Raw genomic sequence first — 17,571 nt, forward strand, 5'->3', positions numbered from 1 at the left:
AAGAGCAGTGCTTCGCAGAATCTACCAACGAATCGGAAACGCGACCCACTGAGAAGATCCGGCCAGAAACTCGGTGGGCTTTCGATACGAATGCACTGCGCGTCTTATTCTTTAAGGCACGGCAAATTCGAAATAGTTGGAACCACTGTTCAGAGCATGTTTGTTAAACTGCAGTTGTGTATACCTGTTGTTATTGTTGACATTAGTAAATAATAAAATGAAATTAATAAAATTATGATTAAGTCGTTAAATTATTAGATCGGATTTTTTGTACGATGTGATTTGAGCGTTAGTTTTTTTGTCAGTTGTGCGTGACGACATATTCTTGTAAGTTGTTAAATTATATTTACGAAAAGTGGTCTAAAGATTTAATTATCTATACATATAAATAAAATTGGAGTGTCTGTTCTTAATATTGAAATAACCGCTTTTTACTACATGCATATGAATATATAAGTATATACGGTACATACACCAAAATAACATTTTTTACAATTTTTGTCTGTTTGTCTGTCTGTTTGTTCCAGCTAATCTCTGGAACGGCTGGGCCGATTTTGACGGGACTTCCCTGACAGGTAGCTGATGATATAAGGAGTAACTTAGGCTACTTTTTTAGACTAGCTTCGCCTCGCGGCGTCACCCGCGATACGACAATAACAGCGGGTAACATCGCGGGACTCAACTATTCAATAATAAAATTTAATGTTTCCGAAGCGAAGCGAGGGCGGGTCGCTAGTATTATATATGTAATTTAAAAATATTAACGATTAATAAATTAATATAATTTAATATGAACGATTGGTAACCCTAATATGGAACACATACGGTAATTGCAAGTGCGTTACGTCTAGAGCTCTAGAAACTTCTAGTTAGTTCCAACTTTCGTCGAGTAGCTCGCCAAATTAGATTCGGGAACGGGACGGATTTCGCTGAAAATTTGTCGAAACTTCCTGCCTTCCGTGAAATTTTCTAACTTCCATTAATACACTTTGGTATGTATTTAAATTTTAAACTAGTGTTTGCATACTGCAATTTCTGTTTTAGAATTTAAATGGTCTAAAAGCTTCAACATTGTTTCTCAATTATTAATAATTCAGCCGTGAAAATTATGATTTTGCAATACAACTGAAACATTTACTTACGCTTCTCTAGGCAGTTTTGACGTCATATATGAGATCCAGAAATCACTTAACAACCGATTGGCCATCAGACCCTATGTCCAACTATAATAGACAGAATAAATCTAATACTAGACTAATAATGGTAGACAAAAAATACAAAAAAAAATATAATATATTGATTTTTTGTCGTGCCCAAAAGTGTAATTAAATAAAATCTAATCTCCAATATCAGCATATAATGTTTTTTTTTATTTCTTAGAGAGGTGGACGAGCTCACAGCCCACCTGTTTGTTAAGTGGTTACTGGAGCCCATAGAAATTTACGCCACCCACCTTGAGATATAGCTTCTAAGGTCTCAGTATAGTTACAACGGCTGCCTCACCCTTCAGACCGAAACTTATTATTGCTTCACGGCAGAAATTGGCGGGGTGGTGGTGTACCTACCCGTGCGGACTCACAAGAGGTCCTAGAACTAGTAAATGAAAGAACAGTATATTTCAAAAGATTAATCTCATTATATTAACATCACGTTCGAATTACTAAAATCAGGTTTAAGTTCAAGTTAGTTTCGCTGTTTTCTGTTTAATCGGAATGTTTGAGTACTTTAACATGAAGTAATTAGTAAGCAAGTTAGTTGTGATGCGGCTACGTAATAGGATTAATTTGCGGGAAAATTATTTGGTGCTTAGTGGGTGCTTAGTTGAGTTCAAGCGTATCTGTAGCTGGGAAACAACTAGAGCGGGTACGACAGTACAAGTATTTAGGGGCTTGGGTAAACGAAGCATGGGAATCTGATCAAGAAATCAAGACCCGGATAGAAACTGCTCGAGCCTCTTTTAATAAAATGAGGAAAGTTCTTTGCTGTCGTCAACTGAATATAAAGCTCCGAGTCAGGCTACTCATGTGCTATATCTGACCTATCGTCATGTATGGTTGCGAAACGTGGACCCTGAAAGAGGACACTACAAGACGCCTACAGGCATTCGAGATGTGGTGCTACCGTCGCATGTTACGCATTGGTTGGACGCAGAGGGTCAGGAACGAAACCGTGCTTCAGCGCGTTCATATGTCCCGGAAAATGCTGCCTGCTATCAAAAAGCGCAAGATAGAGTATCTCGGCCACGTGCTCAGGAACGATCGATACATGCTGCTCCAGCTGATAATTATGGGCAAAGTGGACGGAAAGAGACGTGCTGGGCGAAGAAAGAAATCATGGCTCCGGAATATCCGGGAGTGGACCGGTATTGCCTCCGTCGAACAGCTGTTCCGGCTGGCTGCAGATAAAAACGAATATAGAAAGCTAACGGCCAACCTTCAGGATTGAAGAGGCACTGGAAGAAGAAGAAGGAAGTTCTATGCTGACTTCAATTGATGATTGTTCTCCAAATTTAAAAGTACCTATTATTTGACTGGTTCTTATGAATGTTCTTGAATTTTATAAAAAAAAACATTTATAACTACAGTCGCCATCTAGCGACATATGCGCGAACCTTTTGTTTCCGAGAAAGGGTCGTCTCGTTGGACCATTAATTTCCTAAGGGAACTCCACACCCCGAGGGTCCGTACCATGAGGCTGTTTTGAAATTTAAAAATGAGTTTTTAATTTTCGTTTTTCCTTGAATATAATTTTAGAAATGGTTATATTTTTATATCGTAAATCAATTGCGCTTCGTTCCATGAAAGGCGGAGTGGGTACTAATAGTTAATTTATAATCTCTCGCACACTGCGGCGTGATTCGAATACTAGCCCGTGAAAATATTCCGAATTGCCATTTTTTCCGTTTTAAAGAAAACCATTCATGATGTACAAAAAGTATGTAGACTCGAAATAATGCTTGATCATATTAAAACGGTATAATTTATAAATTTCACGCAATTAGGCTCTGAATTCACTAGCCCGGTGACGCTGATGTGGTCTCTCCAGACCATCAGCTGAGGTAGGAAAAAAAAATCTGAATTCCATTTTTTCATTTGTTATCTTATCATACATCGTTATTTCTAAAGGAAAAACAAAATACTACCTTAAAAAGTTTGAACATTGTAAACTAATACCTACTCGTACATTTCATTTTGCTATTTGAACATTTTAAATCTCATTTAGAGTTAGAAATTACTGTGACGCAAAGCTTGTTTCCTAACAGGGATTTTGTAAATGAACCTAGTAACTTCGTCCCAATGTTTATTCATCCTTACATCTTATTTAGATATCCTTCATTTATGTGTAAACCTACATTAAATTATTGTGTCCTTCGAATAAAATATCAAAAATTACCATACACTTTCGACCTATATTTCAACTGTTTTATCTTTAGCATTCCAATATTACACATCGTGGTATATCAAAAATTGGCTTTAGAATTAAATACGTAAATGACCCGAGTAGATCCGTTTATAATTTTTGAGGTCGACTAATGTGGAATTCGTTCGAGTCGTATTCGTGACGACAAATCGTGGTACCGGGTGGGAGGGACGCGGTTTTATCATCACGCCCGGCGACTATCCTTTAGTAATGTAATGAAAAATTACCTTCACCTGATACGGCCCCGACTTTTTGTTCTAACGCTTTGCCCCTGTATTAATAAGAATAGTAATTAATGAATCGCATCGTGAATTAGTATGAATTATGCTGTTCAAAAAAGTGTTTTTTTTTTATACAATGGTTAGTTTTTTTCACATATAGCAGATGAGCTCGTAATAAGCATTATGGTGAGTGAAAGCTATTGCCCATAGACATTAGTAACATCAGCGAGACAGGTAAGCCACTGCCCATCGTTGAAGATTATTCCAAACATTGTTATTCTAAATTGTTATTATTCTTACTGGTGGTAGGACCTCTTGTGAGTCCGCGCGGGTGGGAACCACCACCCCACCTATTTCTGTCGTGAAGCAGTAATGCTTTTCGGTTTGAAGGGTGGGGCAGTCGTTGTAACTATACTTGAGACCTTAGAACTTATATCTCAAGGTGGGTGGCGCATTTACGTTGTAGATGTGTATAGGCTCCAGTAACCACTTAAAACCAAGTGGGCTGTGAGTTCGTCCACCCATCTAAGCAATAAAAAAAACAATTTTCTTGAAGGAGAATATTTTTCAACAAGATTCGCCTTTTCAAGATACAAACCATATTTACGTTTTGTACGTCTTACATTGCGGACTCCCGTAATATGAAATCACCGAAACGGTAGTTCTTTGCCCAGTTAATATATTTTTCTCAAGTTAATCATTAGTAGTTTAAGAAGCTATTCCAGCTACGCTTGGGCGGTATTAATAGTGTTTACTTAATAATAACTTAATAAGTAACTTATCAGTACTCTGATTTCAAACCTACACAATCTATACAGTAGGACGTATTTAGTTTGTTTTATTCCTCTGCATGTTTACGTAGTTAAGGAAGGTAGATTAATGTCATTCTACAAGACTTCGACTTTAAGCATTGTGTGATGATTTTCCGCTGGATCGTCTTTAAGCTGATTACTACCTTATAGTACATGAGCTTACCTACCTTTTTATGACAGCAATTAAATAATATCATTCAAATTATTAATACAGATTACAATACGTGTAATGTTTTACAGATTTATAATTTAAATCGTTGTAAAATGGAAGCAGATATGATATAGGCTTGCTAATTTTGTTTCAGTGAAGACCATATACAATGGATACCTACATGCAATATTCATTTAACGAAATTTCATGTTCTGTCACTGGTACTGGTAGAGTGTCTTGTGAGCCAGTACGGGGAGGTACAACGAGCTTGCCTATTTTTATTGCGAAGCAGTAATGCATCCAAGTTTGAAGGTCGGGACAGCATACATTTAATATACGATTGAGATTTATAGCACATTTTTCAAGGTGTGTGGCAGCTTCATTGGCTCCAGTTACCACTTAACGTCAGGTAGACCGTGAACTCGATAAAAATACTTACACTCGGTACGTTAGAATCTACTTTATTGGAGTTTTAATAGTTTTGCAAGAAAATAAAAAAAAAACAAGCTTTTCACAAAAAGTCAAAGCTCAATTCATTGTTGTCCGTGTACGCATCTTGTCTCCCGCAAGACTGCATCAGAAATGCGTACTTAACCCTCCCGGAATCGAACCACCCCAATCTCGGCTCCCCACCCAACACTAACCCCAGCCTCAGCGGGTGGACTTTTAATGTCCACCGCCTTTGAATTAATTCACGAATTATCCTCAATCATTTTGGGGAAATTTATTTTAACAGTCGAACAATTTTGGACCTTCCATCTTAAATCTTAACGCTTATTTCAGTTACAAAATTGCACTAAAAGTAGATCACTGTCCGTAAAAATATGATATCCACAGTACTACTTTCTTTGGTGAAGCACGCTCTTAGCATTTTTGTTTATTTTGAACGAATTACTGCTATATTTCATTAACGATAAGATTGAATTTGGCTAAGCACATTTTAGTACAGATACGTCTGGTCCCCTAGTGCAGAATGGAGGCGCAATAATTTAAGCAAAAGGGTGGAAAGCGACGGAGAGTTCTTTTTGGAGTTTGTGCGAGTGAGATGTGCGTAGAGGTCGAGAGGGTGCGGGTTAAACGCGTTCCAGGATCGGATTCAAGAGATCCATTGGGACTTTTTAATACTTTATAGTAAACTTTTTTTTACTGGTGCTAGGATCTCTTGTGAGCCCGCACGGGTAGGTACCACCATTTGCCGTGAAGCAGTAATGCGTTTCGGTTTGAACGCCGGGGTAGCCGTTGTAACGATACTAAAAATAGAAAATAAATTTATTGTAGGTAAACAAAGCAAGGGGTGCTTTTTAAGATATTATCAAAATGATAATTCTCTCATAAAAACTCATATCTGACAATAAAACATTTATAACTATTAACACGACGCACACCAAGCTTTTTTTACAATAAATTTATTTTCTATTTTTTAATCGGACTTTCTATAAAAGCGTGTTTTTTAGTTTTCTTTAAACTATTATTTAGCTGAGATTGACAGATAAGCTAATGGTCCCCCTTGGGTTAAGCAGTTACAGAGCCTCATAAACACGCCAAGCTGGATGCCGATACTCATTTTGAGACGTTACAAATCGTGCGTTTCAAATCGCTAGTTTGGATAACCGCTATCCAACCCAGTTACAGTCAGATAACAGCTTAGTAACTGAAACAGGTAGAACGGTGGTAACGTCTCGCATGGGTGACAACCACCCCGAACTCACGGATAAGCAAGACGTTTTTTTTTAATTACACAGATGGGCCACGATCTCGCAACTCACTCGGTGCCAAATGGTTACCAGAGCTCATTGACATTTCGACGAGAATGCCACCACCTATCTAGACACTTGAAGATGAAGTTCATTTGAAATTGTGAATTTGCTGTCCCTTAATTTAAATTAACTGCGACTTATAACTTTACTGCTTTGAAGCAGATTAAGATTTCTTTTTTCCTACGTAAGCTGATGGTCTGGAGAGACCATTTCAGCGTAGCCTTAACTAGTGGGTGAGCTCACGGGGCTCACACCTCACGACGTTGCTGACACTAATCCCAGCAAGAGCAATACTTCGCAGAACCTTCCACCGGATCGGAAACGCGACCCACTGAGAAGATCCGGCGAGAAACTCAGTGGGCTGTGTCTGTGACTTAATTTAACCGCCAAGCCCTTCGTCGCCAGCGACAAGTTCGACGGGAACGATGACCGGCAGTATAAGGGAGGATGGTAGTAATTAACACCCAAAAGCATTATGAAGAAAGTCGTCCTGTGTACGTATGTCGACGTGCAAAATTTAAGACTTAAGATGCTCAACCTTAATATGCCAGACGAAGCGTTCGTTGAGCACTGTATACTGTGAGGGTCCCTTACTGATATAAAATGGGTAAACATTCATATGTATTCTATTGGATTGCAAAAATTGCGCAAAAAGTATAGATTTTTGTTTTTATTTTGAAATGCAAAATACTTACCAACGATTTTGTTATTTTACAGATTACATCAAAGCTGAAGATTATTTCGAAAATCTGAAAACGAAAAACATAAAATTAATTTATATAAAGATTTGAAACTTAATTTACACATGCCACTAGTTTGTGGTCATTTGGGCAATTTTAGGTTAGAGGCTGATCCATTTCATTACATAGTTAAGCTATGATCTCGCAATCCTTCTCTGGCAGCCATCAACACCCCAAATAGGCCGACGCTGCGAATGCTAAAAACGTACCCCTTTTACCCCTTACCCCGATTTTTAAGCCTACTCCCTCCTCCCCCTAACTCCCGGGTTAGCCAGAGCTACATTTATGCGCAATAAATTTTGACCGCCAACGCTCATTCAAAATGGCGTCACTCCTACCATTCTTAACAAAGGAAACTGAATCCTATCCACTACCGTTACAATCACATGTCGCTCTACCCTAAACGAGGAACAGGGTCTATGTAAAAGAAACGCGTCCGGAATTTTGAAAAGCAACTGGGAGCTTGACAAAAATTCTCTTTGTCTGTTCGAGTTAAGGGCGATTTTCGTTTGATGTCCTTATTGCGGAACTACCACTTCGACGGGGGAGTTTCACTATTTACCTAACTTTAGATTTCGTGTATGTCTCATTTGTCTTGGTTATAGTACGGCAATAAAGACGATTGGTCTGGTGGTTGATGGCCTATGAAACCGTTATGTTCTGTTTTATTTGAAATTTTAATTGTGTTCTTTTTTTTTGTTGCTTACGTGGGTGAACGAACTGACGACCCACCTGATATTAAGTGGTCACCGGAGTCTATAGACATTTACAACGTAAATGCCGCCACCTACCATGAGTTATGAGTTCTAAGGTCTCCGTTTTTACAATACAACGACAGCCCCACCCTTCAAACCGAAACGCATTACTGCTTCACGGCAGAAATAGGCAGGGTGGTGGCACCTACCCGTGCGGACCCACAAGACGTCCTACCACCAGTAATTACGCACATTCTAATTTTGCAGGCTGGATTTTTATTACACGATGCACCGGACGTTTTACCCTTTAAGCCACGACGACGACAATATTTAAATTATTTTGCAATATTTACATTATTTTGACTATTCAAATTCCTTTTCAAGACTTTTTTATTTTATTATTCAACATACTTTCATCGACATTAAAATGTCAGATTGACTTGAAAAAAACTATATACGTATCAAACACTGTCGACAACACAACAAGTTTATTGCTTTGCCAGGATCAAGATTACTAGGCAAAGAATAATATTATTTTAATTTATATCAACCTGCTATGTATTGAAGTGTGTTTTTTTTTATCTAATATATAAAATTCTCGTGTCACAATGTTCGTTCCCATACTCCTCCGAAACCGCTTGACCGATTCTCATGAAATTTTTTATGCATATTCAGTAAGCCTGAGAATCGGCTACCATCTATTTTTTCATACCCCTAAGTGATTAGGGTTGTCCACTCCTAAAATTTTTTTTTTATTTGGACTTTTTTTTTGTTATAATGAGGTATTATGTGGTTGAATGAGGTTTTGTTATTTTTATTATATATTCCCTCATCGTTCACAGCACTACATACCTCTTTCACTCATTTACCACATCCTTACACACTTACAATAAGTTATTTTTTTTTTCTACACTAGAAATTCCCTAGAAATCTTATATATGGCAAAACTGTTTGCCGGGTCAGCTAGTCTTTCTATATATTTTACTTATAAACATCTACGCGTTTAAGAAACCACAACGCGATAACGTTGCATATCTTAGACAACAATTAAATATACGATTTTACCAACTTTAAATGGCTAAGCGCAATATGAGCTCCCGCGGATCTGCATTGGCATTTGCACTTAAAATAGAAACTATGGCGTTGGGAATCAAGAAGTTAAAACATCGCTGCTACGGGCGGCTGACGCGAATTAGATTCTCAAGTAGGTCAGGGTCGTATAACTAATCCATACTAATATTATAATAGTGAAAGTGTGTTTATTTGTCCTTTTATCGCGTTGAAATGAAGCAATTTTTTGACGTGACCTTTTTTTTTAATTGTAGTTTTCGATTAGTAGCTCGGACTTCTCCTAATATCCCATTTTATCCCGAAAAGCCATCTCATACCCACGGGAATGTATGTTTTATTATTTTTATAAAAAAAAAATTGCTGTACGCGTCCGCTTCGCCGGGCTTTTAAAATTAACATTATTATTTCTCACCCCTACAAAGATTATCATTAACGCCCCTAAAACTGGTGTAGGGAGTCCAACACTCATATAAATATTATCTCATATAAGCCTATCCATTAAGTACATGCATTTTCTACATGGATACCAAGTTTCAAGTCAATCGGATGCATGGTTCAGTAGTTATAACGGAACATCCATAAACAGCACTGTAGATTTATATATTAGCATAGATGTATAGATACGTTATTGCTTTCGCTTAACTTAAAAGATAGGCTCTGATTTGTGTCTAGATCGGTGTGTGTTGAGTCAGCGGGTGTTTAGTTTATTTTTACATTACAGACATCTCTAGCGATGTTTTTACCCAGTGGGTCGCGTTTCAGATCCGATGGTAGATTCGGCGAAGCACTGCTCTTGCTAGGGCTAGTGTTAACAGCTCCCCCAGGTTACAGCCTCGAGAGGTCACCGACTCGGCCGGAGAATCTACTATGAGGTATCCTTCGAGGTTATTAGAATAGGTAGGAAAAACAAAAAATGTTTTTATCGTGCTCACGAATTGTATTTTTTTTTTTATTGCTTCGATGGGTGGACGAGCTCACAGCCCACCTGGTGTTAAGTGGTTACTGGAGCCCATAGACATCTACAACGTAAATGCGCCACCCACCTTGAGATATAAGTTCGAAAGTCTCAAGTATAGTTACAACGGCTGCCCCACCCTTCAAACCGAAACGCATTACTGCTTCACGGCAGAAATAGGCAGGGTGGTGGTACCTACCCGCGCGGACTCTCAAGAGGTCCTACCACTATTATAGTATTTTGGTGATATATTTTGAAACTTTTTCTTAAACACGCTGGCGAATTCGTAAGTAACATCTAGTAATAATATTAAGTATACACCACCACTAGCGGTAGTCTATTTTTTGTATAGTATTTTAATACGTTTTAAAAAAAGTATTGTTAAATTAAAAGTATTGTATGTTGAATAAGATTTCAATAAATTATTTGTTAAAAATATTAATAATCGGGGACATGTGAGGCACGGTCATCCAGATCCAAATTATGATTCTCTTTACTATCGGAACCAGAGAGCGATAAACATACTCATGTACTCATATATACATACTCATGTTAATCACTACGCTAACTGATTACGAATCGGAAAAATTAATACTTGTAGCGTTAGCATTTTGCTCCTTTTTTTTTTTTTTTTTTGTCAGGAGGAAATCGCCGGACTTCCTCCCTTCACTGGGGATGGAGGGCGGGGCATGTCGGAGTCGAACCGACTAAAACCTCCTGTCTCTCAACAACCAACGTCCAAACCTCGCATGAGACAAAACTCATGAAAAGGCAAAGGGGGGAAAGTGAAGCGTTTAGTGCGGAGCACATCTCTCTCATCACCCTCCCCCTCGGGACGCCGGACTGGCGGTCGTCGGCGCCACGACCACCAGCCCTCTCGGTCGGCAGGCTATCCGAAGCCCGCCTAGATGGCGCCGGTTAGAATGGTCTATCCTACGGAATACCCCGCTGGGTCAGAACCAGCGTGGGTTGAGGATAGCCGGCCTTCCATCACCCGGATGCTCATGCATAAAACGCGTGCAGAGCAGCTTGCACGTCGTCTTCTTAGGCCCCCTTCGCCGGTCCCCAGGCCGACATGTGAGGGGACCCGAAACACTTAGAGGGCCAGGGCTTGGGCGATATCCGCCTCCCTGGCCCCCGCTCGACGGCGGCGGGCCTGTGCGTCTCTCACGCGCCCCGCCGCCTCCTTCTGCGAGATGGTGCACTCGCAGAAGTCGAGCATCGCCTTCCACGACTCGTCGTCACCGAGCATCGATGCCACAACACTCGGCAACGACAAGTCGTTTCCTATTTTTGCGACGAGGACACGGCGCCACCCCTCCCATGCGGGGCAGGCGACGAGCGTGTGCTCCGCCGTGTCCAAGTCGCAACCACAATGGTGGCACTCTGCCGTCGGCTCGGCTCCGATCCGGTGCAGGAACTCACCGAAGCAACCATGCCCAGTGAGCACCTGCGTGAGCCGGAAAGTGAGGCGTCCTCTGTCACGATTCACCCAGTTCACAAGAACCGGGCGAATCGCCTCGACGGTCCTACGACCAGCCGAAGGATCGGCCAGCCGTCTGGACCAAGACTCCAGCACGGACCGCCGAGATTGGGCCCTCCGCGCTCTGACCACACTTGGGCTGGGACGCGCCACGCCCCGGACACGAAGGTCAGCCCGCCACTGATAGTCAGCAGCGAGCGCCTCCGCCTCCAGGACCCAAGGCGGCGTCCCAGCCAGTACACACGCCGCCTCGAAAGAGATGGTGCGATAACCACGGATGACCCTGACCGCGATGGTGCGTTGCGGCCGTTGCAGCAGCTTCGCTACCCCCACGGCCAGGGACTGGCCCCACACGGGCGCCCCGTATAGGGCCATTGATCGCACCACCCCTGTATAGAGACGGCGCGTCACCTGGTCAGGCCCCCCAACATTGGGAAGGAGCCGGCTTAACGCGCCGGCCACCCCCAACAAACGAGGGACCAGATTCTGAAAGTGAGCACGGAAGGTCCAACGACTGTCTAGAATGAGGCCGAGGTACTTCAACTGCACCCCGACCCCGATACGGACGCCTCCAACCACGATATGGGCATCGACAGGTGGCACTCTCCGGGGCCTGTGGAACCACATGGCCTCGGATTTACTGAGCGCCACGTCGAGGCCCAATCTCCTGATTTTGCCGACGACATGCGCCACCCCAGCCGTAGCAAGACGGGCAGACTCAGCAGCATTTTGCTCCTACGTGACAATTTACCTCGGTTTTTATTCTGGATACCTTTGAATCATTTTACAGATTAAAAATATTAAAATGATATCAAAAATCTCGTTGTTACTAATGACTAGGAATATTAAGAGACAGACAGACAGACGTATATTATTAAATATTGTGCTCGCGACATATACCTAGTGGTATAATAGATAGGTAACCTTGTATTTTATAACAAAAGATAGACTTTCCAAAAATGTAATCTAGTTAAGATCTGTATACTTCATGGATATAATTTATTTTATGTATAACTAGAAAGTGTGAAATAATATTAATGAAACGATTACCTACATGAAACAACGCCGCCTGCATAAAAAACAAGTTCTATAATATCTCATTTATTTAGTTTATCTAATTTATAAGTAATTTGAATCCAAGTAATGATATTGCAGGCGGGACAAAGAATGTGTCTAATTTAAGCATTATCTATATGTATTCCTAAGGTTCAGGCTTTTACCATACCTACCAAATTTCGTAAAAATCGGATCTGTGCTTATCGGCGTGAAAACTAAAGGGACAGAGATACTTTCATATTTAAATACCTCCATGCTAGAAGTTATCGATGAACACGTGTCAAGTACGTATTTTCATAGAAAAATGTTTACCTTCTTCTTATTTTTCTCCACCTTATCCCACTAGGTGGGGTCGATACAGCGAATTTTTCTATTCCATTCTCTTCTATCAGCCGTCATATCTCTATCTCTCTCTCTCATATGATTCACACACTCCATTCATAATTAAGTATAATATAATAATATTATCATATAATTATATTACTTGAGTATACCAGGCGTCTTATTTGTTTCGTCTGAAACTAGATTTTGTAGACTTATTTTTCTCTTTCTGTTCAATAATTCACGGGAATCGATAGCCGAATAAACATTAATTTTGACTGTGTTGTCCAATACTTTACAACGATACCATTTCGTTTATCAAATATTTGATTTTCCTTCAAACAAAAATGACTGCACTCATTTATTTACTGTGGCGCATCCTTGATAAATATGGTAAAAAAAAAAACAAAGGGCCATTAGTATCGGAAGTGAGGGCCTCATCAAGATAAATAGAAATGTCACGATGATTGATTGCCGCCCGAGGCTTTGAACTTAGGGTTGTCGATCACTTCATACAGGTTTCATTAATACAACACGGTTTATCAATTTTTTTATTTTTCTGTAATTATAAGTCAGGTTACAGGATCTTGAGTGAAGATAGTGTTAATCTATATATATAAAAATGAATTGCTGTTCGTTAGTCTCGCTAAAATTCGAGAACGGCTGGACCGATTTGGCTAATTTTGATCTTGAATGATTTGTGGAAATCCAGAGAAGGTTTAAATGCTAGATAAATATGAAAATGCTCGGAATTAAATAAAAATAACAATTTTGTTTTTCCTTTGATGTGTCCCACGTCTGTCGGATTCCTTTTGTTTGTTTTAAGTTTATTTTATACAAAAGTTTAGGTCTTTTATTTATTGATTGAGACACTACGAAGTCGGCCGGGTCAGCTAGTCAATTATAAAACCTTAGCCTGCACTTTAAGTCGTCGTGACCTAAAGGATAAAACGTATATTCGAATCGAGCGATGAGATTGTATCGAGGTTCAAATCCCGCAAGCAGGTACTAATTTTTATAATGAAATACCTACGTACTAAAAACATGTTAACAAATAACTTCCAGGATGTAGAAATAGCATCGTGTGATAAAAATCAATACTTCAAAAATTGTAATTGGGTATTTATTATACAACTGAGACAATAGACCTCAAGTCTCAAGGTGGGTATAGGCATTAACGTCTACGGGCTCCGGGAACTGCTTATCACCAGGTCAGCAGTGAGCTCGATCATCTCTCTAGTTAAAAAAAAAACATGATAATGGATAACATGATAAATATTATTATGGATATTTTGATTGTATATGTTGAATATGGATATTCTGTCAGTGTTCACATTAGTATTCTCATCTTACTTTCGAAATATTTTCATGAGTTCGGTCTCATGCGAGGTTCAGACGTTGGTTGTTGAGCGAAATGAGGTTTTTAGTCGGTTCGACTCCGACATGCCCCGCCCGCCATCCCCAGTGGAGGGCGGAAGTCCCGCGATTTGACCCAATAAAAACCATCGAAATTTTTTTTTGGTTCTTTTTATTGTTTAGATGGCTAAACGAGCTCACAGTCCACCTGGTGTTAAGTAGTTAGTGGAGCCCATAGACGTCTACGACGTAAATGCCGCCACCCACCTAGAGATATGAGTTCTAAGGTCTCTGTATAGTTACAACAGCTGCCCCACCCTTCAAACCGAAACTCATTTACGCTTCACGGCGGAAATAGGCATGGCGGTGTTACCTATCCGTGCGGACTCACAAGAGGTCCTAGCTCCAGTAATTATACTCAAATTATAATTTTACGGGTTTGACTTTTATTACACGATATTATTCCTTTCACCGTGGAAGTCAATCGTGAAGATTTCTTAAGTAGGTACGTATTTCATTAGGAAAATTGGTACCCGCCTGCGGGATTCGCACACCGGTGCAACGCTTGATACGAATGCACCGAACGTCTTATCCTTTAGGCCACGACGACTTCAAACAGTTCTGTGTTTGCAAATCTAGATCATCACCGCGTGCGTATAAGTAACACAGCAGGTAGCCAAAAATAGCTCTGCCTGTGTCGTCAGCGAGCGACGGTAACCACCTAACACTCGGTGGATCGTGTGACAATCTGCCTACAAAGGCTATAAAAAGATACTTTACGGTTTAATATCTATAAAATACTTCTAATATAAAAATAATGATTAAAATTTCTTTGTTACGGCAGCCCTACTGCTATGCACGTCATTTATGTTTCAACAAGCGTCGTTAACGGCGTCTATCCTTATTCTTTATTGCAAAGCGTTAAGGTCTAAAGTATCAATTATTTTATCAGTTTCTAGTTTGTTTTTATTTCCTGTGTAAAATACATAGGGGCTTAATAAGTAAATTTAATAATGCAAAATGTATTTTTTTATAACGAAAACAATAAAAGCTATGTATTGGACGAGTTGTTGCTTTATGTGAAAAGGTTTTTTCTTACTTTACAAAGAAGATTAACAGGTTATGTTTGCAGAAAAACATGCCATAAGAAATATGTCGATGTCAATATTCAAACTCTTTGAGAACTTAACACTTTATTTTTAGTAATTGACCGTTACTTACGATAGGAGTTGAGAGAGAATTACGAAGGGAAACAAAGAAAGGATATTTCGAAGAGGAAAAAACTATATAACACAGAAATATCTCATTCAAGAAATTGTTGAAAGATCGCGTATGCTTTTTTCCTACATGTGCTTGAAAGGCTATATCAGCGTTACCGTGAAGGTGAGCTTTCTGGGCTCAAACCGGAGGTATTGCTAACACTGGCCCTAGCAAGAGTAGTGCTTCGCAGAATCTACCACCGGATCGGCCCATTGAGAAGATCCGGCGAGAAACTCAGGCCGACTTCAGAACCGAGACGCCTTGTGTATTAGTCACACCTTGGCTGTCGATATACACACTACATACATTGGAAATCATCAATGTGTTCATATATTTGCCATCGTATTTCCATTAGTGTGTTAATTTAGCTTAAACAGTACAAGTACCAATTAAGATACTTCATGATCGTTTAAACGCCTTATGAAGATTCATGCCGAAATTATCAAAGAATTTTAACCAAATTAACTTTTTTTTAAGTATCCGAAAAAACGTAAAACAATACGTAATTATTTAAATTCATATTATATTTCCCTAGACAATCGTTTAATGATGGAAACTAAAACCGAATCCTAAAGAGAAAAATAAACAACAATGGCGGAAAAAAACGCTATGACCGCACAAAAACAAAATGGAAGGCTTAGGTAATATGGGTGGTGGTAATACGCATGTGCGTGCCACCCCCGGGGAGAGCACGTTCTGCGAGGCAGCCACTACAAAGACTGCTGCAGCTCGCGATATATTAGGTATAGCCGATGATTGTTTTTTTTTTTTGTTCAAATTATTTTATTATAATTCCCAGCTTACATGGCGCACAACCGAAATTAAACTTTAGTTACCAATAGGTTAATTCAAATAGCTGCTTTCATTTCTACTACTGTCGTTTCTTTGTTGATTGCCATTTCATTCTTGTAAACTAGTTCATTATATAACCAGTAGTGAAGTTGCTCCGGATACCTTGGACAGAAAACCGATGTGTCTATCTAAGAACAAGTGAAAATCAAGACAAGACTGACCGCACTCTGCCTTCACCGCACAATCGAGTACTTCGATCATATTGCTCGAAAAACACCTGATAGCTTAGAGAGACTATTCGTGACAGGGAAGATCGAGGGAAAGAGACCGCGCGGGCGCAGTCCGACAGGGAGGTTCGATCAACTACGTACTACATTACAAGGACAACACCATTCCACGAAGCCCTCGACGCGGCCAATGATCGGAAACGCTGCAAAGACATAACAAAAAAACAAAACCCTGCCTAAACATGATGGTTACGACCCTCAGCAATGAGGAAACGACGCGAGGAAGAAGTAGTAAAGTAAAACGTATTGATTTCCAGAAACAACCGATATTACTATAGGGTTCATATATCTGGATAATCAGTCTTTTGTGTATTCAAATATCGTATTCGTGGTGACGAGTCAGAAGTGGTCTGTGACAGCAAAAACGGTAAAGTATTCAAAACATCGAAAATAATATAAAGATAATAAAAACGTGATATTAAATCGTAAAAGTAAATTTTATTATGTATCGGAATAGCAAAATTCAAAGAAGATATGACACCAACAAGTTTCCTATTTTCCTATGGAATTTTTTAGGTAACACAATAGTGGAAGTTAAAAGAAGAAATATGAATTCTTTTAAACGCTTATAAAACCAATATTCTGTATTAAAACGTAATCGAGTTCTGTTGTCTGTGATATATGAATAATATTCAATTAACGCGTCTCTTCCTTTAGGTAATACAACTTTGTTTTCCTTTTGACTTGAGAGTGTTTTGATGTGGCTTTGTTAATACCCGTAGTATTAATTAAAGGGTGCTCTTTTAATACGACGCAGCCTACGGTGTTTGTTGGGCGTTCGTTATGAAAACATTGAATCTTTTTTTAATGGTTGCTTTCACAAAAGAATTTTAATGAGGCGGCATATTTATGTCCTGTTTTCAGTTGTGCTTTTGTTCCTACGAAATTGTGTGGCTACGGAACGGACTTGTGTAAAGAGTTTTTAATATGTATATTTTGATAATGCGGTATTAATTACCCGAAGCAATTTGTTATTGAACTAATTGATTTGTTTGGAGTAGTACTTTAATATTTACGAGGAGAGAACTGACCTTATTTATATAATGATGATGATATTAGAGTTGTTTCATATTCAATTTGATTTTATCTGTTTGTAGTTAAATTGTTTATTTAAAGGATTCACTAGACGGAATGTAAACCTTTTTTTTTTTTTTTTTTTATTTACTAACAATCACGCCACGTTAGCTGTAGCTG

General features: G+C 39.4%; 1 long non-coding RNA gene across 2 annotated transcripts in view; it reads right to left on the reverse strand.

The window, feature by feature from the left end:
• LOC134201429 (uncharacterized) overlaps positions 1–17,571 on the reverse strand; it is a 61,262-nt gene that overhangs the window by 26,920 nt on the left and 16,771 nt on the right. For both annotated transcript variants that reach the window (XR_009976716.1, XR_009976715.1), the window contains exon 2: positions 7,057–7,110. This is a non-coding gene — a long non-coding RNA (uncharacterized LOC134201429). The remainder of the gene's footprint in view (positions 1–7,056; positions 7,111–17,571) is intronic.

The sequence above is a fragment of the Bombyx mori genome, chromosome 25, assembly GCF_030269925.1.
Source record: "Bombyx mori chromosome 25, ASM3026992v2".
Lineage (NCBI taxonomy): Eukaryota > Metazoa > Arthropoda > Insecta > Lepidoptera > Bombycidae > Bombyx > Bombyx mori.